At 36.7% G+C, this 26,995-nt stretch overlaps 1 long non-coding RNA gene across 1 annotated transcript; it reads left to right on the top strand.

Annotated features, from left to right (window-relative positions):
• Positions 1–1,964: 1,964 nt before the first annotated feature.
• Positions 1,965–26,682, top strand: LOC119082506. Its single transcript, XR_005088650.1, has 4 exons — positions 1,965–2,065; positions 5,216–5,222; positions 23,499–23,508; positions 26,670–26,682. It is a non-coding gene; the product is annotated as an uncharacterized LOC119082506 (long non-coding RNA).
• Positions 26,683–26,995: the final 313 nt, after the last annotated feature.

Below are 26,995 nucleotides of genomic sequence, written 5' to 3'. Positions count from 1 at the left end.
ATTCTGTCTCTGAGTGTTATTCCAAGCATACTCCGTTCCATGGCTCTTTGTGTCACTCTCAATTTATCTTCGGATGCTTCGTTAAAGTTAACTTTCCGCTCCATAAGTGAGCACTGGAAGGACACAAGTGTCGAAAACTTTGCGTTTCAGACTATTATTCATTTTGCTTTTGAAAATTAGTCTGAGTTTTCCGAACGCTGCCCATGCAAGACCAATCCTACGACTTATTTCTGCAGTTGGTTGTCCAGACCTAACTTCAGTTTATGTCCTAGATATACATAGCTGTCGACTCGTTCAATGACAGTGTCAACAATTTTGATCTCTCTATCGTCCCGATGTTGGTCATGACTTTTGTTTTCGATAAGTTCATCTTGAGGCCAACTTTGCTTGCCTCTTCACTTAACTGTTGTAGCATAAGCTGACCCTGACCTAGATTCGCTGCTTTGCTAAACTTTCTAAATGTTGTAGGAATATTGGCCTTTGGCAGACCTTCATAAAGAGTATAATCATCGGTAAGGGCCGCCACCCGTTCTGGACTCAAAATATGTTAAGGTTTGGACATTTGGACACAGTTTTGGCGATATCACTCTTAACTGACTGTCACACTCGAATTCTTTAAGAAGTTGAATCATTGATGAAATAATTTCTTGTCGAAACTGAGAGAAATCTTCACTTGAAATTTTCTTTGGAAGCACATCTAGTCCTTTCATTAGAGTTATTTTTTAGACCCGTACGAAGTACTGGGGTCTTATAGGTTTACGCATACGTTTGTAACACGTTCGAATTGGACTCCCTGAGTAAGGGGAAACCTATTGTGGTTGTCTAGAGATGCCAAATCCGCGAAAAAAAAATGTCCGTCTGTCCGGTCTGTCGCGTCTGTCTGTCTGCCACGATAACTTGAGTAAAACGCATTCCGATTTTGAAAATTCTTTTTTTTTCCCCGTTTGGTAATGTCAAAAGACAGGCTAAGTTCGAAGATGAGTGATTTTGGATGGACCCCTCCCGAGCTGTGGCCCAATAAGTGCTTTACGGTTTTTCGAAGATATCTCCGGACATTTAAACGTTAAACTTGTAAGTGATACGTCAAATAAAAGGTATTTACAATACCGATCGACAAAAAAAAAAGTTTATGGAAATCGGATGACCGACTCGTGAGTTAGACCCTTGGTGTGGAACAGGCACAGGGCGGCAAGCAGTTTTTGCTTGTAGGTCGGCCACATTTGAACATATTTCGTCTGTTTGAGCTTTATTAGATAGGTATTGACCGTACCAATCAGGGAAAAAAATTTATGAAATTATGTTCTCCGGAGCGTGAGCTAGGTCTCTTGGAGTGAGCTCTTATCTGGCTACTCGGAAGTACAGTGAACGTGGTGTATTTTGACAATATATCGAGTAAATTTTGACCGAATTTCATGAATTTTTTTTTGTTTGAAAGGTATTAACGAATGTAAAGCGTCGGTACTATTTCCCGGTCTCCTAACAAAATGGCTGCGCGGCCATATTGGATTTTAGTAAAATAGAAGATATCTTGGGAAAAATGATACTCTGTTAACATGGAAATAATTTGTTATGTGTGTGGGGTTTCAGGGATTCCATATACGGACATCTATATATACCTATATACAGCTATATTGAGCTATATACAGGCATATAGAGCTATATAATAGCATATATTTATCTGTGAAATGTTTATGTATAGTGAAATATAGTTAAATATAGCTGTTTAAATAGTAATTTATGAAATTTGTCTTCGTACGGGGCTGTCTATATTGCCTCCGGCAATTTAGTTGTATATGATAACAAGGCAAAGAGTGGATAATGTAAGTGATTTTAAAGGGAGAATAGTTTTTCAGGCAGAGAAGAAAATGAAGTAAGAGAAATGAAGAGTTTCACATTAAAGGCTTTTGATACGAATAGGTGTTTCGTACGGGTCGGGGTTAGCTATGTTTATGTTTATGAAAATGTGTAATTACACATTTTTGGTGCAAACACAAAAATGTGTAAGATTACACACTTTTTGAAAGTTTTTACACACAATGTGTAAATTACACGCTTAAAAAAGCCCGTGGGACGTAGGACTCCCCAATTCTTTTCCATTCCGAACGATTAGTTGCCACTTGTTGCCAATTTGCGCCTGCAATTCTCTTTTTACCATTACTCCATCTCTCTGGTGGTCTACCTCTAGGTCGTGTTTTAGGTGGTCTCCAGTTCATGATCTTTTTGGTCCAACGTTCGTCCGTCCTTCTTGCAATATGTCCCGCCCAGCTCCACTTTAAAGATGCTATTCTTTCCATAATTGTTTTGGGTTTTATTCTTTCCATGACATCAACGACTTTTGTTTGTTGTCGAATCCATTGATTTGTCATTCTATCTCTGAGCGTAATTCCAAGCATACTTCGTTCCATAGCTCTTTGTGCCACTCTTAATTTATTTTCGGTAGCTTTTGTTAACGTTAACGTTTCCGCTCCATATGTGAGCACAGGAAGGACACACGTATCGAACACTTTACGTTTCAGACTATTGTTCATTTTGCTTTTGAAAATTAGCCTGAGTTTTCCGAACGCTGCCCATGCAAGACCAATTCTACGTTTTATTTCTGCATTTTGGTTGTCTAGACCCAACTTCAATTTGTGACCTAGGTACACATAACTGTCGACTCGTTCAATGACAGTATCACCGATTTTAATGTCTCTGTCGTCGTCAATGTTTGTCATGATTTTCGTTTTCGACAAATTCATCTTGAGGCCGACTTTGATTAACATAATTTGCGCCAGATCTTTATCAGTGCTTTTATGAAGTTTTATACACGACGTAGCGTTTTTATAGACGTATCGAATTGTGTTGGAGTATCTTGAGTCTACTCTGCACTCGTCTAATGAGTCCAATATCGACCATGTTTCCACTGAATCAAAAGCTTTTTCAAAGTCTATGAATATCAAGACCACAGCAATCTTGTGTTCATTGCATTTCTCAATTAGCGTTCTCATCACATGTAAGTGGTCGTTTGTGCTGAATCCTGATCTAAATGCAGCTTGTTCAACAGGTTGGTAGAAGTCGAGCTTCTTGGTGTTCCTCTTCGTAACTATTTTCATGAACAACTTGTAGAGTGTTGATAAGAGACTTATGGGTTGATAGTTTTCCAACTTGTTATGTCTCCTTTTTTATGCAGCAATGTTATCACTGCATTTTCCCATGCTTCTGGTACTTCTTCCCATTGAAGACATTGATTAAACAAAGTCGTTATTGCACCCAATAATGAGTCGCCACCTAGTTTAATGGCTTCCACTGGAACACCATCTTTACCGGGAGACTTTTTGTTCTTCATTTCGGCTACTGCAGCCTGTACTTCATCAATAGTTATGTCAGGCATATCTTCCGATCCTACATTTCTTATTATTGGTCTATCTTTGTTGGTATACGTCGGATCTGGTCGAACTGATGAGAATGAATCTTCGTAAAATAATATCGCATTTCGATCCGTTTGAATTGTTCCTGTTTTGTCTCGTAATTTGAAGATTTCTTTCTTTGCGTTCGTCATTTTTGACCGTAGGACCTTCATGTTGCAATTAGCTTCAATTGTGTTTTGAGCCAATTGGACATTATATTTTCTTTCATCTGATCTCCTTGCTTTGTTGATAATTTTTGTCAAGTCCTGGTATTCTACCGAATCTCTTTTTCCGTCTTTTATCAACTGTACTCGGCTTGCGATCAGATCAAGAGTTTCTCTACTGATTTTCGACTCTTTCATTTGGACGGATTTGCATTTGGATTTCATGAAACCCATTATTGTATCGACGATTTTGGTATTCAATTCGTCCAATGTTTCACATTGATTGTTGACGTTATCTAATTCGGCAGTCATTTTCGTAGCAAATTCTTCATTTTGTGTGTAAAGCCGTTGTACGTCAATCCTTTCACTTTTTTGAACTAGTTGTGATCTTTGAAATCTGGTATTTAACGTGACTCTTGCACGAACCATACGGTGATCACTACCTGTTTAGGACCGTAACGTTCTTAACGGTTGACTTACAGCCAGTTCTGATGTAATCGATCTCATTTTTCGTTACACCATCTGCACTAGCCCAAGTCCATTTCCATTGAGGCTTTCCTGCAAAAAATGAATTCATTGCGTACAAATTGTGTCGCTGTAGGAAGTTGAGTAAAATGTTTCCACGCTCATTTCTTCGGTCGTTGCTAAAACTACCAATAGAAACTTCGGAGTCTTTTTCTCGTTTTCCCAGCTTCGCATTGAAATCACCGATTAGATATTGGTAATGTGATGGGTTTTCGTTCAGAGCTTTCTCACATCTTCATAGAATCTTTCTACTTCTTCGTCATCATGGGTGGACGTTTATGTATGAACAATCCGACACCGTGCATCAGCATCTGACTGTCACTTCCTCGATAGAAGAATGTATGCCCTGATTCAGGCATTCCTCTCCAGGTTTTCTCACTTCGCTCACTCCCACAACATTCCATTTAGTCTTTTCTAGCTCTTCTTCCATTTCTTGCATTTTTTGTCTTGACGACAATGTTCTGGCATTATATGTGGCAATGTATAATTCGTTGTGGCTTCGTTTGATGGTTTTTAGCATTAAAACACCACGCTTGCTACTGCGGGTTGGTGAGTATGAAAGCTTTACTTTGCTCGCCCCCGGTAATCCCCGAGCTCTGACCCGCACTTTTCTGCACGTTCCGGGACCACAGTGCCTATCAAAGTGCACAGTGCCCGACGGGGTAGTGTTACTCTTTTTGAACATTCTTTTCCATAAAGTTTTGCCCATTCTTTTGAACCTATCTGAGCAAAAGGTTATTGGCGTCTTTTAAAGGACGTCCTTCAAAAGCTTAACCTAGTAGCTAATAAGAATTCTGGGATCGTTCTATCCTTGGGCTTCCTGATCGTGTTGTTTCGCCTCAACGTTGGTCCCTTAACCCCAATTCTTTCGGCTTCCAGCTCACGATTCATTCAGCCTTAAGATTGATCTATCTAATCCTATCTATAATATAGCGGTATACAGCTGTTTAAATAGGAATTTATGAAAGTTGACTTGGTACGGGGCTGTCGATATTGCCTCCGGCAATTTATTTGTATATGATAACAAGGCAAAGAGTGGATAATGTAAGTGATTTTAAAGTGCGAATAGCTTTTCAGTAGAGAAGAGTATGAAGTAAGAGAAATAAAGAGTTTCACATTAAAGGCTTTTGATACGAATAGGTGTTTCGTACGGGTCGGCATTAGCTATGTTTTTGTTATTTTTTTTTCTAGAATTTTTTGCGAGTCGAAGCTGTAAGCGTCACCTGCACCGATACCAGTTCTTTTGTAAGTGGATAACAGGACTTGCGTCACACCTCCACTGTAAGTGGTTTTGGGCGATAGAAGAAACCGCAAATGCCATCGACCAATAAAGAACCAGTCAAATTGAAAGTATAACAGAAAAAATGGTAATCAGAACGTTTGTCATAGTGTTCAACTGGTGTTAACAGACACTTTTCGACATTTTCTCGTGTCAAGGGAATTGTTACACAATTTTGTATGCATTAAACACCTTTGCTACAATTAAATTACGTCAGACACTTGTTTAAATTGGTGACGTCGCCACTCGAAGAGAAAAAAGTCAATTTTGCTCAGTTTTATTTATTGAATCTTTTACAATTCCTAAATCCTAATTTTTACAAACTAGACAATCAGGCCACAATTCTTAAGAATTTCTTTTTTCTTTGCTAAAAACAATTTTTGCTTGAGATTTTAAACATTTCTTTGAAATAAAATTTTTTCTTAATTTGAGTGCTTCATTCAACTTTGGCCTTTTAAAGGGTACATTGAATTGAGCCAATCCAACCGAATAAAATGGTAAATTGTAGATTATCACGCACCAACAACATCAGCCGGAATAATGGGAGATTAGACTTTTACAAGGGCATTCAAACGGTGATAGACGTCAATACGGAGCAAAATACTTTTTCGAATACTCTCAATGTCGCGCAGTTCTTTCAATGTACTGAAATTAGGAGGAATTAATTCCAGCTTCGGCCGGAACCAGTCGCTATTTACAATCTTCTCAATTTCGAAGTAAGTTTCTGTTTTTAACGCGCTACCTCCGTACAAACTCAAGCGACCTAATTTTGGCATTGACTTGACTACATGAAGGATATTTTCGTCCTTGTTTTCACTGTGTGCATACACAAATTGATACAGTTGCGGAAACATTGACGGAAGCGATCGAAAGAATCTTTCATCAACTGTATTTTGACAACGATTGAGCCGCAAACTAGTCAGACCTTTAAACGTGCTTAATGCTTTTACCGTCGCTTCTGTGATGATTATTCGGTTAAAAACAAGCTCTTCGACAACGTTATCACATTTAAATGTTTGTAGAAGACTGTCGATGTTGGTGTTGGTGCCACAATGCAATGTAAGAGATTTTAGTCGCTTCAATCTCAATAATTTACTAAAGTCAAAAATATAATGGTCGATGACCAGCGTTTCTAGCGTATTGGCTAGCGCATCAATTAAACCGTCGTCGCTGTTAAATAAATTTACGTTACCGACATCACTGACGGCGAGCGATGTAATTTTATTGCACGAAAAACATTCTTCCAATTCCGCATTGGACAGCACATTCCACGAATGGAGCACATTCAATTTGGTCAATGATGTAAATCCTGACAATGATAGCGGGAATTTTTCGGATGAACTCTTGCAGCATCTTATTATTGAAAGCTGCTGCAACGCAGAGTTGTCATCACCGAAAAACAAACTCAACGGACACCATCGCGTCCAACTGCACTGGACCAATTCAAACTTTTTTAGCCGAGAGAACAGTTCAGCAAATAAACTTTCCTCGAATACGTGAGGATCTTTCATGTCTACGCAATTCAACGTTACGACCTCCACGTTCTTGCAATGTTTTGCAAGCATAATTAAGATCGTGTTCAGCTCTTCACTGTCAAAATAATACAATTTGATGTCTTTGACGTGCTCACCAAAGCGAGCCCATACCCTTTCCGACGAAGTTAAGCTGATCTTCGAATTTTTCTTCCACGTTAAGGATCCATGTTGCTTTCGAAAGTGTTCCGCGGAAAGATCGGCCAGCCTCACGCATGTTTCAGCCAAATTGCTTAGATCGTCGACAGAAAGGTGCTCCATAATTTTCGATAAAACCATGTCGTCGAGTCTGAGCAGCGATGTTGTTGTTTTAGGTAAGTCAAAATCCATATCCACTTCCATATCTGCGCTCTCCATTGCAAAATCCATATCCATGTTTTCCATATTGAGATTGTTTATCTGTGGAAAAAAAGCAAAAACCAATTGAAATTTGCATACGGGCATTGGGACGTCAGAGTTCACAATAGATAGGTAATTTACACGAAAGACAATGAGATGTCTTCGGGCAGCATTCACGGTGATCAGACTGAATTTTAGGAAGAAGTATGTTGCCGTTGCCTGTATGTTCATTAACTCAAGGCGTGCCTTTGACACTGCTGATCCTACTAGCAACGAATCGGCCTTTCAGATGATGCCACTGAACTTATGTTTGGGTACATGCGTAATTGACGTACGGCCACTAGAATCGGAACTAGAATCACCTACTTAGCTGTCTGTTGCTAGTGAATGTCCTTGGTTCAATGGTACTTTATGCGGCTCTGTGCTACGCACCTGAATTGTTCGATGATCACCAGAATTTAATGCAGAGAGATGGCGTTCTCTTACATGAGTGGCTTAATCGAAACAAGCTGACAACGAACACCCGGAAAGACCGTTTGACCGTTCGCAAAATTTACCGGACTTGAATATTGTGGTTGACGGAGTCCAAATCGAACGAGTCAAATACGAGTCGTATTGGGTCGGACGAAAACCTCCATTTCGACAAACATATTAACCATCAACGAAAATTGAGTTTTAGTGATTTATTTAATTATATTGATTATATTAATCTCTGAACTCGATCGTATTGTTCTTTCACCAATCTTCAACAGGTCTGTTTTTGGCCTTCTAATTGAGTGATGTCAAAGTCAGCTTCGGTGCTAGACAGTGCGTTGCTAAAATACAACAAAAAATCGTTTAAAATCGTTTTCAGCCGCGCCCGCGTCACAAACAAATCCACTTTCAATTGAAAGCTGACACTTTTGTGGTCATATATTTATTGAAAAGAATTTTTGTAAAAACGTATAGAGGGATTCTTTTGAATTTCGACTGACCGAAATCGGCACTATTTATTCCGGGACTTTTTTATATGCCTAGTTAGGCCTTGGTAACTAGGCCCCAAAACCAGTCTCAGATATTTTTGATCATCCATACCTCGCTGGTTGTAAGTGGCCAAAAGTCGAAAAATGAGGTTTCGTAATCAGGATTTCAGTTCCGTATGGTGGTAAGGACAGGGTCGTGTATGGGTTCGTTGGAAAGCTGAGGTCAAGTAATCCTGGGGCAAATATTAACTTCAAAAAATTTGATGATTATCGGCCGAAAATATGACTTCCGAAAAATTTCACAGAATCTAGTGAATCTCTGTGAACTTTGTAGAGAGCTGTGACCTCACTTATGCAATTATTTGATTAAATTATGACTTATTATGAATGTTTAGGACCTCAGCTTCACAGCGATACGCATATTTAATAGTTTGGCAGAGCGAAACACACAGTTTTCATCTGTTACGTAGTCACTAGGGGGGTCCAGAATCGTATGGGAAAATAAAAGTTTCGAGAAAGTTGGCGGACCCCGGGGAAAACGAACCTATATGACCCACTGATAAAAAATATATATGGGGCCGATGCGATCCGAGTTGGTTTATGGGTCGCGCAATGACGAAATATGTGAAAAACCACGAAAATGAGGGTTAAAGAAAAATTGAACGTAACTAACAGATGCTGAGGTCACTTCTTAAGGTGAGTTGGCTTATTTCACTTCAGAACAATTCAAATAAACCGATTTGATGATTTGTAAGTGCATTCGCAGCTCCCAAGTCAGTCATAAATTCGTAATCTGTTCACTCAGTCTTTGGGTTCTTCCAAAACATTTATGGGATGTGCATCGGATATATTCATGTCTAACGAGAGCTTATGGCATAAGCTTTCATTGCAAAAAGAAATTTTTTCGAAAACAATTTTTTGAAGCTATATAGAAATCGATTTTGGTGCAAAAATGTCAGGGTCGTGAACTCAGGCAATTTTCAAATGACTGTTACGTCATGACACCAACTTGAAACTTATTGTGTTTGGGCTCGTTAGAAAGCCACTGTCATTACCTTTACAACGACACCTAACACTTAATTTAAAGAGTGACCTCGCTTGACTTTGTATTACTTGGAAATTATCTGTCGATTTTTGTCTATATCAATATTGTTAGGTGTGTCCAGACGATATAAAAATTCCAAAAAAATGAAACCAACGCTTTTGCATCTAATCTAAGTTGTCTGGACCAAAAAAGTTTCATATTGTCGTTAAAAAAAATTTCGCATACAAAGTAATGGAAAAAATGTATGGAAAATTTCAGTGTTTTTTCACACGTTTCGTCCTTGAGCGACCCATAAACCTACTCGGATCGCATCGGCCCCATATACAATTTTTATCAGGAGGCCATAAAGGTTTATTTTCCTCGGGGTCCGCCAACTTCCTCGACACTTTTATTTTTTGGACCCCCCCTAGTAGTCACGTGCCTAACTACTAAATATGGGTATCGATGTAAAGCTGAGGTCCTCCACATTCATAATAAGTAATAATTTAATCAAATAATTGCATTAGTGAGGTCACAGCACTCATCAAAGTTCACAGAGGTTATATCGATTTTCAGAAATTTTCTGGAAGTCATATTTTCGGCCGTTTATCATCAAATTTTATGAAGTTAATATTTGCCCCAGGAGTACTTGACCTCAGCTTTCCAACGAACCCATACAAGCCCGTGTCCTCGCCACCTTACGAAAATGAAATCCGAACTACGAAACCCCATTTTTCAACTTTTGGCCACTTACAACCAGCCAGGTATGGAAGATCAAAAATATCTGAGACTGGTTTTGGGGCCTAGACACCAAGGTCTAACCAGGCATATATAAACAAGTCCCGGAATAAATAGAGCCGATTTCGGTCAGTCGAAATTCAAAAGAATCCCTCATAAGCAGAAATGCAATTTAAAGAAGACTAACAAATTGAGCGAAGCGAGTTTAGTTAAATTTAATTAAAAATTTACAAAAATTAACTTACCGAATCCATTTTTAGTTTTAACACTGACTGACACGAAATCAACTACACTGTTGGCGATCTTGACGAGAAATGAAGTGCTAACGATATACCTTTCAGAAGACAAATTTATTTCTCCAAATGATAAAGGGAAAGGGAAACAACTACACCTGTACATATATGAGTGAGAGATAAAATAAGGATGTGTGTGTGTGTGAATGTGTGTGTGTGTGATATCTGTTATTTGTCCATTATGTGAAGACAAGAAAAAAATGCTGCGAAAAGTGACGAAGCAAGAATCGAGACGACGATTGCAATGCTAATGAGTTTATGTGGGCACAGTAAAGGGATTTAAAAAAAATTCCAAAATTTTGTCGACAAAGCAAAAAGAATGTGGTGTACGTGAGCGGAAAATGTACTGATTGCCTGTTATCGTTGTTCGATCGAAAAACTTGAATTCAAATGAAAATGCGAATGTAACGAATTTCGTGAGGCAAAACGCGGTTCGAAGAAATTCAGTCAAACGCATGTGCTGAATTCTCATTAATTAAGGTCAATCACACATTCTCACGATTTAATTGTTGATTTATCAGAGACAGAGTACGCAGCTCCTGGGATGCTTTCACCACCTGGTTCAAAAACGCTCCTTTTTGTTCCTAATTACATAACATATATTTTCATCACACGAACTACGAAAATTGTAATTTTCGGTTCCCAAACGGGAAGCGAAAGTAAAAAAATGCAAGTTATGTATCGAAATCGGTTAATACATAATACGAAAGTCTATGTACATAATGCGAAAGTCGATGTACATAATGCGAAAGTCAAATCTTGTCAAGATGTTTACTTTGATCAATATTGAACAAACCGTGCGCCAGTGCTCTGATTAATGTTACAGTGAGTAATTCTCTAAAATGTTTGATTTCAGTATATTTAGCTAATCCTTCTGTCACATCTTTTGACAGCTTTTTACGTTTTAGTACGTTTTCTCTCCCAGTAGCAAAAACCCAATCCCAGCAAAAAAAGAAACTATATCGAATGCCGCAAATGCATTTAAAAACGAACATTCGGTGAAATACTTTTTTATCACACCAAATGTTTATCATTTTATACAAATATGTTTATCTTTATAATAAATCAACATCAGTGATGTGCATGTAATTTAAACAAAGCAAAATCAATTGTTTATGTGTTACATTTACATTATGGAAGAGAAATGTCCCATTCTTTTTCCAAATTTGTGTACTCAAGCGAAAGAAATTGTCATTTATTTGCGTTAAATGAATTTTACTAAACAATTCGACGTTATTATCATCTTATTGACATTGAAACTATATAAAAAATAGTAGCTTCCAATCTAGGTACTTTTACTCATCGTGATACGAGATAACAAATTATTTTCCGTGTATTGTACATACCAACTTTCCTGTAAGACAAATCTTACGGTGTTTGTACTTGTCTTCTTTTGCTATGCATAAAAAATGCATATAGATCGTCGACATATTTTGTGATCGGCAACTCTGTCAGTTTTTCCTTTTACATTTTCGAGTTTTTTTTAATGTTAAAATTACAACCATAAGATACATTTTGAAATGTTGCATTGAATGCAAATAGAATTACTTCGAATTACATGGATTACTTCGGGGGGACATTTTTGAGATCTCGTAAACAAAATAAAAGTTGACAAATTAATTTGTCGTCGATTTTATGCATTTTTTATGCGTGGCAAAAGAAGACAGTAACATACAACGTAATATTTGTGTTACATAAAAGTTGGTCGCACAACTATAAACACCAAAATCGTTTTGTGAGCATTCTAGACAATTAAAATTTGGATTGAAATGAAAAATATTTTTTTTATAGTTTCAATGTCAATAAAAGGATATAACGTCGAATTGTTTAGTAAAATTCATTTAACGCAAATAGACGACCATTTCTTTCGTTTCAGCACACATGTCGTCGATTTGTGTGCATTTTTTGTGCATATAAAAAAAGACAAGTAAATTGAATACCGCAAATACATTTAAAAAGGAACATTCGGTGAAATACTTTTTAGCAATTCAATTGTTTATTTGAATCATTTTATTAATTGAATACACAGAGAAAAAATTCGGATTTAATGTTTAATCTACGGAAAGATTACGAATATTTTAAATATTTCGAAAGATTTCGTTTCAATCTTTTTTCAAAGATTACAAAAATTAAATCTTTCGATAGATTGAGTTTCGGTTTAAAATGTCTAAAATTGATAGTAGCAATTAGAAGTGAAGATTTTGCCACGAAAATGTTTTGTTTTTGTTAAAAGTTCATTGTCCTGGTATCTAGAGTTTATGATTAGAAGCTACTGCCATGTGTAATTTTTAGTCATCTGTTAGCGATGCAAAAGTAAAAACCACAGCATCCAAATGTTTCAGATTTCTTTTTTTGCTTTTCTTAAAGGATATTGATTTTCGAGTAAAGAAAATCGGTGAAAAAGTAAATAATTCTTCCATGCAAACTGGTCTGTTATACTTCTTAATCAATGGTACAATTAAATATGGGTGAAAAATATCGTTATTATAATATTTTCCATACGCTTATGGTACTTTTCAATAGTTTTGCCAGGCTCAACTTCCTTATCGTTGCTCATACAGATTTATGAAGTATGATAATAGTTTATTAAATAATTGGAAAATGAAAAAAAATGTTGCCTTCGATTAGGATTTGAACTCGTCTACTATGATGGTTACCTCAGTTGGTACAAATTTTTCGTTCAGAAGATTAATTTTTTAATCTTTGAAAGAGTAAAATCTCCGTAACAACGGTGCGAAAATAAATCTTGCTAAGATTACGAACCCAATAGCTCAGTGGTAAAGTACAGGACTGGAGATACGGAGGTACCGAGGTGAACGAGTTCAAATCCTGATCAAATTAAGTAAAAAAAAAACATTTAATTTCAACTAAACAAATATTTCCATTTTCAGAATAAATAAAACAATTAAATCTGACTCAATATTTCAAATAAATGTTGGAAAAAATTTTTTAATTTCAAAATAATAAAATTGAAATCCCTTTGAAGATTTCGATCTAATCCATCGACAGATTATTTTCGAAAGATTAAATGCAAGTAATCTTTCGAAGATTTGCAGGCAAAAATGCTAATTAATCGATAGTTAAAATTCAGTTTAGGGCAAAAAGTCTGTTTAAGAAATATTTAGAATGAATGAAACTAATATTTAGTCAAATTAAAGCAAAATCGTCCAATATAATTTCTGTAGGGATAAGCTCGCGGAAGCTTATTTTATATTTTCCATTACGTATAAGGAAAATTAAGTTCGCCCGAATGTAAGAGGAAAATGACTAAACTGAAATTGGTCTCCGCGGAGGCTTATTTTTACAAGGTTCTCGATGAACTTGTTCAGCACTCTGAAAACTTGCAGGGCAATCTTTATTTCATGGTTTTTTGGGCTTCGAAGGCACCGTGAACATTGTTTGAAAAAACTCAAAGTATTTTAATGACAATTGATATGTTTTGCTCCACATGTTTTTTGTTCATAGTTCTCAAACCACTGGACCGACGTCGTTCAGACTTCAGTACTCTCACTTCCAATCGGGTGAAATGTACAAAAATTCAGTAAACAATTTTATTTTCTTGAGCCAAGTGTACTTGCACTCAAGCCAAGATAAGTGACTCTCTTATTTTTCTATGCACAATATTAATGCGAAGCGACGACAGCTGCCAAATTGTTTAGTCAAAATTCAGCAAATTTTACTATTTTGAGAAAAAAGCGTCAATCGAAAATTAAATTGCAGTTTTGTACTACAAAACATTTAGAGATTACCCGGATGATCCACAAAGTCTACTTTTCTCACTTGCTTGCACATATCAAGATTGTCTGCCTGTCTTTTTTTCTATGCACAAATTGTGCATGCAAAGCGACGACAATTGTCGTTTTTGTTGATTTGTTCTTTATTTCATGCGGCATGCGGGTGAATTTTTATGCGTACATTTCAGAGACTTTCGGATTTGTAGACAACAATGCTCGTTAAATCGAGAGTCACTTTAGGGAAAAAAATCTGTTTAGGGAACTTACTTTTAGTCGAATTATCTACGAGTAATTATACCTAGAGGGAGGCAGCCATCACAGCCCACAAACCTTTTTATATTTTTTTGAGAAGGAATTTGTAGTTGGAAACATTTAAAATTCCCCATTTGATATAATAGTTATTTGTTAACCAAGGAAAAAAAATGGAAATTTCATTTCGACTGTGTTTTCTTTGTGGCCAGAGCGTAGCGAATTTTTCACCCGAGGAAATGAAATTTCCTACTTTTTCCCCGAGGTCGACACATAATTTTTCACAAGGCATCCGGAGGTTCATCGGAGGTGAGAAAATGACTATTGTCTCTCCCATCAAAATCAAATGGTATTATATCTGAAGTTATCTCGTACGCGTACATTTTCTTTTTGATTTCACAAAGTTGCCGATCACAAAAATATGCCGTCGATTCATATGCATTTTTTATGCATAGAAAAATAAGACATAACAGGAACAAGCAATTTGTCTTACAAGAAAGTTGGTAGCATAACAATAAACACCAAAATGGTTTTGTGAGCTGGGCTGTTTATAGACGGTACATTCCCTGCGAGAAAATTGTTTAGTTAAAATTCAGCGAGTTTTACTATTTTCTGAAAAAAGCGTCCTTCGAAAATTGAATTGTAGTTATGTAGTACGAAACATTGTAATTTTAGAGATTACCCGGATGATCCACAAAGTCTACCTTTCTCACTTGCTTGCAGCACATATCAAGATTGCCTGTCTTTTTTTCTATGCACAAATTATGCATGCAAAGCGACGACGATTATTGTCGTCTTTGTTGATTTGTTCTATGCGGCATGCGGGTGAATTTTTATGCGTACATTTCAGAGACTTTTCGGATTTGTAGACAAAAATGCTCGTTAAATCGAGAGTTAACATTCAGTTTAGGGCAAAAATTGTGTTTAGGGAACAGAATGAAACTTTTTTTTAGTCAAATTGTAGAAAAATCGTCCCCTGTAGGAATGAGCTAACGGAAGTTAGATTTATATTTTCCATTATGTATAAGGAGAATTAAGTTGGCTCGAAGACAAATAATGTATTTCATGTTTTGTAAAAGGAAAATGACAAAACAGAAATTGGCTTTCGCCGGGGCTAATTCTTACAAGGTTCTCGAGGAACATTTTCTGTAACATTTTCTGTTGAACGGAACCTGCCTGTACTAGCAATGTAGTTCAGTGAGAAAAGTCGAATTCATCCGTGTACAAAATCTCTGAATTTTCCAGAGATTGTTTGAGAAGAAATTCGTAAAAACAGTCAGTAACTTTTTAAATTCCCCAGTTGATATAATAGTTATTTCAGAAATTTTGTTTGAAAATGAAAATTACTTATCTTTGATTCCAACTTATTTATTTGTGGGAATTCAATCCCGTATGATTGCTAACAAATATCATCGCCCGTAGGCATATACGATGACAAAGAGTTTTACTTATAATAATTCCTAACCGGTGGCGCTATTAACGTTATTGACCCGGAGAATGGCCTGAACCCCTCAGTGAGGAAAAGAAAAGCAAGATATTATACAAAATTGAATTGTTTCCCACGATTGTTTCGTTTGCTCAGCTGTTGATATCGCATACAGGTCATTGAACTAAGCCAATTGATCAGCTGTGAGGTGGTGATTGACGGTTCATTTCATTTTGTACACAAAAAGTACGTTCTGTACACAAAACGTCCCTTTTGTACACACACAAAAAATATTTTGTACACAAAATTAAAGATTTTGTACACAAAATTGATTATTTTGTACACAAAAGGTCTGTTTTGTACACAAACAAAAATATTTTGTACACAAACATAACTGATTTTGTACACGGAAACCGTAACAACGTACACAGAAAACACTATTCGTACACAAAATCTTGTTAAGCTTCTAGCAATTTTTTGAATTAGCTTTACGCGATCTCAGCACATAAGTTATCAAGTGTGACAAAACAAAGAAGCTTTATCACAATGAGAGTTCTCAATTGGCTGTGTTTTTTGATTTTGAGAGATTTTTTTATTATAAACATAAATTGCATTGAGCAGCACTTTCATTCCTAGAAGTTAATAATTAACAGAACAACGGCACCAAAAAGAAGAGGTAATACAGTTAGAGAAGAGAACGTGTAATTTGTGTCTGTAGTCTTTCAAAAGTATATTTGCTTAATTCAATCTTTTGTCATTGGACTACATCTTGTTTCATACACTTTCTTTACTGTAGGATGATGTATTTTCTTTGTGCGGGGGCTCCGCCCCCAAACCCCCGCGCCTGCGGCGAGCTTTTCTTTACGCCCTGCAGGCTGCCGTACGTTCATGGGGCTCTGCCCCAAACCCCGCTAGGGGCTCTGCCCCTTAGACCCCGCAAGGGGGGCTGTACCCCCCTTGACCCCCCACTGCGGGGGCTGCCGCCCCTCGACCCCGCTTCTTTTTTTTTTTTAAAGTTCACGGCCTGCGGCGCTGCTTTTCATGTACAATGTTTTTACCTAACATTTTTTAAATTAATAACACAATAATACAATATTTAGATTACTCATTGAAAATTTTAAATATTCAAATGCACATGTATAAGAATTCGCATTATTCCGATTCCCACAGGCCAACATTGTAATAACGTCGATGAATAAATATATTCTTCTCTCTCTCACAAAATCATCAAATTTGTGTACAAAATGATTCTTCTTTGTGTACAGAACGAACATACTGTGTACAGAACGAACTTACTGTGTACAAAATGATCACTTTTGTGTACAAAATGATCACTTTTATGTACAAAATAATCATTTTTGTGTACAAAATCATGGTTTCTGTGTACACAATTGACTTTTTGTGTACAAAATGTATGTTTTGTGTACAGAACGTACTTTTTGTGTACAAAAAGAAATAAACCGTGATTGACATTCGTATTCATAATCATAACAAAGGACATCGTTGACCAGTTTCCACTCGAAACACTTGTTTTGACGCCGCGTTCTATTTGATTCAACTAAAATTGTGCTCGATAAATTTGTCCTAAACGGATTGAAATTTAAAGGACCTTGTTGGATAAACCATAACCAGATCGACCAGAAAAAATGAAATTCTCAGCGAGAACCCATTTGAAGTGATGAGTTTGGTTTTTGCTTGACTAGTGTGTGACGAATATTTATTTCATAAATGGAGCACTAGTTGATGGGAACGAAACGTGCTTAAGATGAATCGTTTGGTGATAAAGGAAGGAAGCGTTCGGTGGAGTAAACCAACGGCCAAGTCCTGTAATTCGACACCAATACTGCAACGTTGGATGATTCAGTTGTTTATTAAAGCGATGAACCAACACAAAAATTTAACTGAAACTCGATCAAAGCTAAGTGTTTGTTGATATTTTATCTACATTTGTCAACTTCCCTTTTACTTAATCCTAGGTTTGCAAGTGGGCCAAGTTAGGGACTAATAGCGACCCCAAACATGGGTACTGGAACAACCATGTTCGTGGGTTGTTTCAAACGATTCGGTCATCAAACTGTATCGGATGACCATGATATGGATGTGACTCGAAAATTTGTTTGACTTCATGAAACGCTCCGGAATTTTTGTGATGATACGGTCAGTGAGTTTGTTTTTCTTTTTGTTGTTGAATGGCTGACTGGATTGTATTTATTGGTTTTTGTTGATCCGATATGACCTAATTGTCCTTATAACGTAGCTATTGTTGTCGATATAATTATTGTTGCCGGATGGAGTTTAATCCAATAATTTGGTGTTGGTCTTAACGACCCCAAGTACGTTCATCAGCTCTACAACCGAATTTCTTTTGATTGGCCACCAACTCATCAAGGATTTGTTGAACAATTTTCCAATAATTTCCAAACGGTAACGCCCATTCTATGATTTCGAAAAAAAATTGTCACGTTCGGACCAAATTTGAAATACGTTGAATTAAACGCAACGCCTTTAAATGGAAAATCTTCGATTCTGCTTGCTGCTAACGGTTGATTGATTCAAATACGACGTAAGGGTTTCTTCGATTGTAGGTGCGGTAGACTTTCGCTAATTGATGCTGCTGCTTGTTGAATTCTGGCGAGTTTGCCAGAACAGTGCCATTACATTTTCTTTTTGTTGTTCGATGACCCTCACTACCTCGCTTATTTGAATTGATTGATTGGAACTTTGTGCTTCCAGAAGGTCGAAGTATGAATATGTCAGCACAACGGAAGCATCGAAAATACTGAAAGCTACGTCATACTTTTTCGATACAGTTTCTTCATGTTTGATTCGAAAACTAAAATCTGTTGACTCCATCATCGTTGTATTAGCATCGTAAATTTTGTCCCATAAAGTCGTGACGACCTTGAGTTTTCTATCGAGAAGTATCTTTGTAATTTCATCGACCTTCAATTCCTCGTAGAACTCCTCCAAATCTTTGATATTCTGTTCATGTATCTCCAATAATCTTTGCATTTTAATATTTTCTATTCATTTCCAGATATTCAAACACTGAACGTTGATCAATTTGCTCATGATGACGAGGTCAACTCTACGACCGTTTAATTATGAATTTAATAGATTCCAATGTACGGTTGATTTTAATAAAATTGTTGAATTAGTTGCTGACTTCGTTGTTCCTCTTCACCAAATTAGGGAACCCTTGGCCAGATGAACTTACGTTAATGACCGTCGATCCACAGAAAAATGTTATGCTGGCAAAGACTGTTCTCGTATGCGAGCAGTCTTTTTTTTCGCTTTGAATAAATAAATAGTTTTAAGAGCAACTGTTCTCGTACTGTGTATAGTATGTGTGGCGACTTTCTTTTGTTCGTCGCAATTCGTTTACTGATGATGGTTGCACTTTATGTGATTTTATTAAAAAATTAATCTTGTGCGGCCGTTTAATATGCTGTTGCCGATTATTTGATTTTATTACAATTATTTGTGCCCGTAATTTTTCAGTAGCCGTTTCTTTAATTTCTCGGTTTTTTGTCTGTTTGGCCGGAACTTTTCACTGTCGGCGTTTTAACTTTGTTTAGCCGATAGTTTTATGTAATTTTATTTTAAATTGTTTGGTGTAATTGATCGATATTTAATAAATTTTTAAATTCGCAGCCAAATTACAGATGGCCTTCCTTTGTTCTTTAATTCAATTTTTAATAGTGGACTGTATTTTATTTTATTTCACTGGGGAATTAAAAAAATTTGACTATTGTCTCTCGCATCGAAATCAACAAAGTAGAAATGTATGACAAATCAACAAGCACGACCACTTTTGTATGCATAATTTATGCATAGAAAAAAAGACTTGTGTGAGTAAATAAGAAAAGTATACATCTAATCCGGGTAATCTCAAACGTCAACAAGTGTTTTGTTTCTGTGTCTGAAAATAATTATACTTTTTGTAGTCAGAACTGACCAGAAAAACGTTTCTGTTGACTAAATCTTGGTTATGAAGTGCCATGGTCGCCGGTAAAGTTGGAGTTCTCGCATAATCATCCAATAAACCAACGTTTTCGTGCGGCTAATGATACGGTGCTCGTCATAACCTCACAATGTGTACGCGTACCGTCGAAAAGATAGTGACAGCTGGAACCAACAGAAATTCACGACGAATACTTCGAAAACATACTTCGGTGAATTTTTGGACGCTGTGAGCGGAATTTCTTTGCGAGGAGACATTAGGAAGGCTTGGCGAGATTGGTACTCTTCTCAGTGGTGTGTCACTGCCAGGACTCTTAGTTGCTTTGCCTCACTCGCCAGCTTTAGCTCTCCGGCTGGTTCATGGTCTAAAAGTTTACTCACTGATGTGGCTGGGTCCTATTTTGCTTCTATATGAGTAAAATGATCCGGACTATTCATAGAGCTTAGGCTTTCGGGCTATAGAGTGGACAAGGTCGACGGATGGATTGGTGGTGTTATGTCGCTGAGAGATGCTAGTTTTTCCCGGCTTTTATTTTGATTCCTCGCAAAGACAACGTACACTCGATGAGGGTACATCTCTCTGTATTAATATTCGAGGAATGTATTCCATGTTGTGCAAAACTCTTTGCAAAGGGACGATATGGTCGCCGTGTCGGGTCGGTGTGCTATTCAGTGGTGTGCCATCGTCTGGACACGCTGTCATTTCGCTTTTTGCACCGAAGGTCCTCGTCTCAAAGGTGGCTCGTCCGTCAGTCTAATTTAGATGTAAGGGCTTTTGGGCTAAATAGTGGTAAAGTTTGGCGGTTGACCTTTTGGTGGCGCGCTGCTGAGTGACGCTTCTGTCTGGCTCGGCTTTCATATTGGCCCACTGCAGAGAAAGTTTACGTTCGAACGGGCTAGTCTTATAAAATATGAGACTGGACCAGGTCAATATCGAGCGGAATATAAATCACAGGCTTTATCAATCCCAATGACAAGGACTGTGATTCGGGCGACAATGTTGCCTTACTCGCTGTCATTAGTGTAAGGTCTAAGGGGTGAGACACAGCTGTCCTCCCAGTGGCTTTCTAGAATTTACAGTCTAATGAAACGAGGTTGACGCCAGTCACTCTTTGCTTTCTGCCCTAAGGATTAGCTATCATTTTGGTACCTAATCATAGGGATCAGTTTGCTCGCCTGGAGTGATTCGTGTAGAGCGTAAGGCAATAGGTTGAGAAGGAGATGAGGTCCTGAAAAGGGCTTCAAGATTTTCATGATGACAGGGTAGCACAAAGGATCCCATGATCTGTGTGCATTGATCAGAAATGATCACCCTAACTGATTAAATCTAAGCCAATCCGGGTAATCTCTAAAGTTAAAAAATTTTCTCACCAACTAATTTGCTATTGACCAGCACTTTATTTCTATATGCATATTTCATACATATTTATCTTGAAATCGTTAAGTTTTGTCCTATTGAAGGCAATTTTCTTCAGTCCATCTTGCACACGCAAATTTAATGCTTATTATCCCTTTTACGAAATTTTAGTGAAGTAAAACTGTGTGTGAGTTCACCTATTACGCAGTTGAAAATTGCGTTATTTTGCACCGTGTGCCAAATTACCACACGCCATTCAGCTCACTATTTTATAGAAAAAAGCAAATCAAATTTTACGTCTAACGTCTTAATGTCAGTCTTTATTTCTATGCACAAATTATGCATACAAAGCGACGACAGTTGTCGTGTTTGTTGATTTTTGCTATAGGTCAACGCACTTCAAGCAAAAGTGATCATAGTTGACAGCTGCCAAATAGAGTAATATTTTGTATGAAATGGTTTTTTACAGTGCTGTACAATAGACAATCTGCATGAGTTTTTGAAACTATTTTATTCTGATAGTTTAGGTCTCAAAACCCATAGATACGAAGTTTTATAGCTCAATGATGTTAATTAATATTTTTAATTAGCTGTTAAAGTTTTCGCGAGTCACTGATGTCATCATTTTCGCAAAGTTGTAGTTGGATTTGTTTGAAAGTGTTAGTGGACACATGAATAAGTTATAGTCGGGTATCTCAAACGGTACATATTTTCATATGACTTTATTTCTTAGTCACATCTGCCTTTTTGATATACAATGTTTCACTATGAAATATCAAATATTAACAATATTAAGTAAAACAAAAAAATGTAAATTTATAACTCAAATTTCCCTTTTTTTTAATCAAAAAAATATTCGACCTGTAACACTTGACTAAAATGAAATATGTAAAAATCAGTCTTCTTCTTCTTCTTCTTTTTCAGCCTGTTTCTATCCACTGCTGGATGTAGGCCTCTCCAACTTCTTTCCATTTCGTACGATCCATTGCCATTTGCTGCCAGTTTGTACCTGCAATATTCTTAATTCCGTTTGTCCATCTCTCTGGTGGTCTACCTATAGCTCGTCTTTTATATGGTCGCCAGTTCATGATCTTTTTGGTCCAACGTTCGTCTGTCCTTCTTGCAATATGTCCCGCCCAGCTCCATTTCAGAGATGCTATTCTTTCCATGACATCAACGACCCTGGTTTGTTGTCGAATCCATTGATTCGTCATTCTGTCTCTGAGTGTTATTCCAAGCATACTTCGTTCCATGGCTCTTTGTGTCACTCTCAATTTTTCTTCGGATGCTTTCGTTAAAGTTAACGTTTCCGCTCCATAAGTGAGCACTGGAAGGACACAAGTGTCGAAAACTTTGCGTTTCAGACTATTATTAATTTTGCTTTTGAAAATTAGTCTGAGTTTTCCGAACGCTGCCCATGCAAGACCAATCCTACGTCTTATTTCTGCAGTTTGGTTGTCCAGACCTAACTTCAGCTTATGTCCTAGATATACGTAGCTGTCGACTCGTTCAATGACAGTGTCACAGTAAAAATCAGTACCACCAACAAAACACAAAAAAACAAAAACTTAAACAAAATGTCACCAAAATACTATTTTGTGCTTTCATGCAGATATAATTCAAATACAAATCCAGATAAACTTTTTTTTAACGTGCCGAGAAATGTATCTACAAGAACAAATTGGTGTATTTCAGTTCGATCAGCACGAAAAGATTATTAAATCTTTTTGTCCCTTACAGATCGATGAAGACCTCGAGGATAATCCAGATCCATCATCGAAATCCAAACTCAAAAATGGTGTCATTCCGTGCTTAAAACGTCTGGACAATCTTTCACCCAACATTGTTTCATTCACGTCGTTCGTTTCAAAAAGCAGTGGATAGATTCATTCTAAAAGTCCGGAAGGTGTGATTTTTGCATTTTCCAGCCTTGAGTTTCCAATCTTGTGTTCACTGAGTTTGCTTTTGCTATGAAATCCATAAACATTTCAAAATCTACTTCTGGTAAATTGTTGCACGTTGCTCATTTTTAAAAACGATTACACAACCGGCATGAAGTAATTTTACACATTTACTTGACATTCGTTTGTTTACTTTTTGATTTTTAAAGTTGGTAGACTGATAAACTAAGAAACAATGACGTCATTGATGATTTACCGATGTGTTAGTGGATATATTACAAATAAATGCTCGTTAGAGTATGACGTCACACTTTACTCCTTTAGTAATCTTTTTAATTAATTTAAAAAAAATAGAAGCAATATTTTGATTATGCGTAATGGTGAATGTTATTTATTTCTATGTTAGTTTTCGTCTAAAAATGGTTTGAAGTGATTCTATAAATATGCAGATTGTCTATTGTGTGACACACTGTCACGTTTCGGTACCCCATTTAGAGTACCACGCATGCTTGAAGTGCGTTGTATCGGTACATCTCATAAAAGTGAATTTTTGAACGTAACTTTCACAGAATTTTTGGATCTGTAGGCAAAAACGGTCGTTAATCGAGAGTTAAAATGCAGTTTAGGGAATAAGTCGTAATAAAACTAAGTCAAATCATCACAAAATCCTTCGCTGATAACATTTATGTAAGAATTGGCCCGCGAAGCCTATGTTATGATTTTACTTGAACAAAACATAAGCCTCTCTGGAAGACATTGTAAACGTTCTGGTTAAGGTACTGCGAAATTGTGCAACTTTTTTTTTATTTTCACATTTGGATCAATTTTCATAAATTATTCTGTGGAAAGAAATTTGTATCCAAAATGACGGCCCATTATAGACACTCGGTGGCTACATGCAGATTTGCAACAGATTTGTTGGTGTAGTCTTCGTTCTTCACTCTAACACCAGCTCGAACACCAGCTTTATGTTGCGCAGAGGCATTTCGTTTTTAGATGCGACAATTAAATGAAGCGGAGACGCTTAATTGAGATCGTGCACAAACGACTCCATATATCCACTTGAATCGACAGAACAAATCAAACATTCTTCAGGTCATCTTTAATGATCGCTAAACGTAGGAAATTGCGACTTCCTCTGATCCATCTGTTCAGTTTTTGATAACCACATACAAAGCTCTCTTTTTGTCACCGTCCGATCGAAGTTTCAAACAGTCGCAGAGCAGATGAAGCGGTGATACAAATTTCCTTAGCAAGCTATCTTCTCTCTTCGTAGTTGACGCAGTGAATCTAAATCACAAGCACTTCTTATCTAGAACACAGCATCTAACTCCGGTCCCAGTAACAACAAATAATATTGTCATTCTTTGGCTGGCACTATGCGACCAACTTTCATGTAAGACAAAAAAAAACCCAACCCGCTCATCTCTAGTCGACGGAATAATACATTTAACTATCAACAGAGTAAAAACCTGTTTTTCTGGAAAAGTTTCTAGATCCGTAGGCCCATCTTTGAACTTAATCTCGGGAATTCCATTCTTCGTCGATTAAAAAAAAAATAATCAAAATCGGTTTTATTTCCATAAGATCGGGGGAATAAACAGTTTTGAGATATCGTAAACAAAATTAAAATTGACGAATTTGCCGACCACAAAAATATGTCCTCGATTTAAATGCATTTTTTATGCATAGGAAAATAAGACAGGAATATTTTTCTTATAAGAAAGTTGAACTTTGTAGTTGCAATGTCAATAAGATGATATAGGGTACGGACCCCAGTATTCGGCATAGTTTAGAATATCGGCCATCTATTGTTTAGAACAATGAAACCCAATGAAACCCATTGTTGTGGCCGATATTCTAAACTATGCCGAATACTGGGGTCCGTACCCTACGTGGTATTGTTTAGTGAAATTCATTTAGCGCAAAGAAACTGCGAGACAAATATTATGTTCCTGCCTTCTTTTGCTATGCATAAAAAATGCATATAAATCGACGACATATTTTTGTGATCGGCAACTTTGTCAATTTCTATCTATTTTTCAATGACAAAATCATTTTTTTTTGCATTTTTGACTTTTTTTAAATGTTAAAATTAAATCTATTTTGAAAGTGTTACACTAAAAGCAAATAAAATGCCGACAATTCATGGATTACTTCGGAGGACAAAACAGTTTTGAGATCTCGACGGATATTTGTCTTACATGAAAGTTGGTCGCATAGTGCCAGCCAAAGAATGACAATATTATTTGTTGTTACTGGGACCGGAGTTAGATGCTGTGTTCTAGATAAGAAGTGCTTGTGATTTAGATTCACTGCGTCAACTACGAAGAGAGAAGATAGCTTGCTAAGGAAATTTGTATCACCGCTTCATCTGCTCTGCGACTGTTTGAAACTTCGATCGGACGGTGACAAAAAGAGAGCTTTGTATGTGGTTATCAAAAACTGAACAGATGGATCAGAGGAAGTCGCAATTTCCTACGTTTAGCGATCATTAAAGATGACCTGAAGAATGTTTGATTTGTTCTGTCGATTCAAGTGGATATATGGAGTCGTTTGTGCACGATCTCAATTAAGCGTCTCCGCTTCATTTAATTGTCGCATCTAAAAACGAAATGCCTCTGCGCAACATAAAGCTGGTGTTCGAGCTGGTTTTAGAGTGAAGAACGAAGACTACACCAACAAATCTGTTGCAAATCTGCATGTAGCCACCGAGTGTCTATAATGGGCCGTCGTTTTGGATACAAATTTCTTTCCACAGAATAATTTATGAAAATTGATCCAAATGTGAAAATAAAAAAAAAGTTGCACAATTTCGCAGTACCTTAACCAGAACGTTTACAATGTCTTCCAGAGAGGCTTATGTTTTGTTCAAGTAAAATCATAACATAGGCTTCGCGGGCCAATTCTTACATAAATGTTATCAGCGAAGGATTTTGTGATGATTTGACTTAGTTTCATTACGACTTATTCCCTAAACTGCATTTTAACTCTCGATTAACGACCGTTTTTGCCTACAGATCCAAAAATTCTGTGAAAGTTACGTTCAAAAATTCACTTTTATGAGATGTACCGATACAACGCACTTCAAGCATGCGTGGTACTCTAAATGGGGTACCGAAACGTGACAGTGTGTCACACAATTGTACAGCACTGTAAAAAACCATTTCATACAAAATATTACTCTATTTGGCAGCTGTCAACTATGATCACTTTTGCTTGAAGTGCGTTGACCTATAGCAAAAATCAACAAACACGACAACTGTCGTCGCTTTGTATGCATAATTTGTGCATAGAAATAAAGACTGACATTAAGACGTTAGACGTAAAATTTGATTTGCTTTTTTCTATAAAATAGTGAGCTGAATGGCGTGTGGTAATTTGGCACACGGTGCAAAATAACGCAATTTTCAACTGCGTAATAGGTGAACTCACACACAGTTTTACTTCACTAAAATTTCGTAAAAGGGATAATAAGCATTAAATTTGCGTGTGCAAGATGGACTGAAGAAAATTGCCTTCAATAGGACAAAACTTAACGATTTCAAGATAAATATGTATGAAATATGCATATAGAAATAAAGTGCTGGTCAATAGCAAATTAGTTGGTGAGAAAATTTTTTAACTTTAGAGATTACCCGGATTAGATGTATACTTTTCTTATTTACTCACACAAGTCTTTTTTTCTATGCATAAATTATGCATACAAAAGTGGTCGTGCTTGTTGATTTGTCATACATTTCTACTTTGTTGATTTCGATGCGAGAGACAATAGTCAAATTTTTTTAATTCCCCAGTGAAATAAAATAAAATACAGTCCACTATTAAAAATTGAATTAAAGAACAAAGGAAGGCCATCTGTAATTTGGCTGCGAATTTAAAAATTTATTAAATATCGATCAATTACACCAAACAATTTAAAATAAAATTACATAAAACTATCGGCTAAACAAAGTTAAAACGCCGACAGTGAAAAGTTCCGGCCAAACAGACAAAAAACCGAGAAATTAAAGAAACGGCTACTGAAAAATTACGGGCACAAATAATTGTAATAAAATCAAATAATCGGCAACAGCATATTAAACGGCCGCACAAGATTAATTTTTTAATAAAATCACATAAA

The sequence above is a fragment of the Bradysia coprophila genome, unplaced genomic scaffold, assembly GCF_014529535.1.
Source record: "Bradysia coprophila strain Holo2 unplaced genomic scaffold, BU_Bcop_v1 contig_456, whole genome shotgun sequence".
NCBI lineage: Eukaryota > Metazoa > Arthropoda > Insecta > Diptera > Sciaridae > Bradysia > Bradysia coprophila.
This window is presented reverse-complemented; position numbering and strand designations above follow the sequence as displayed.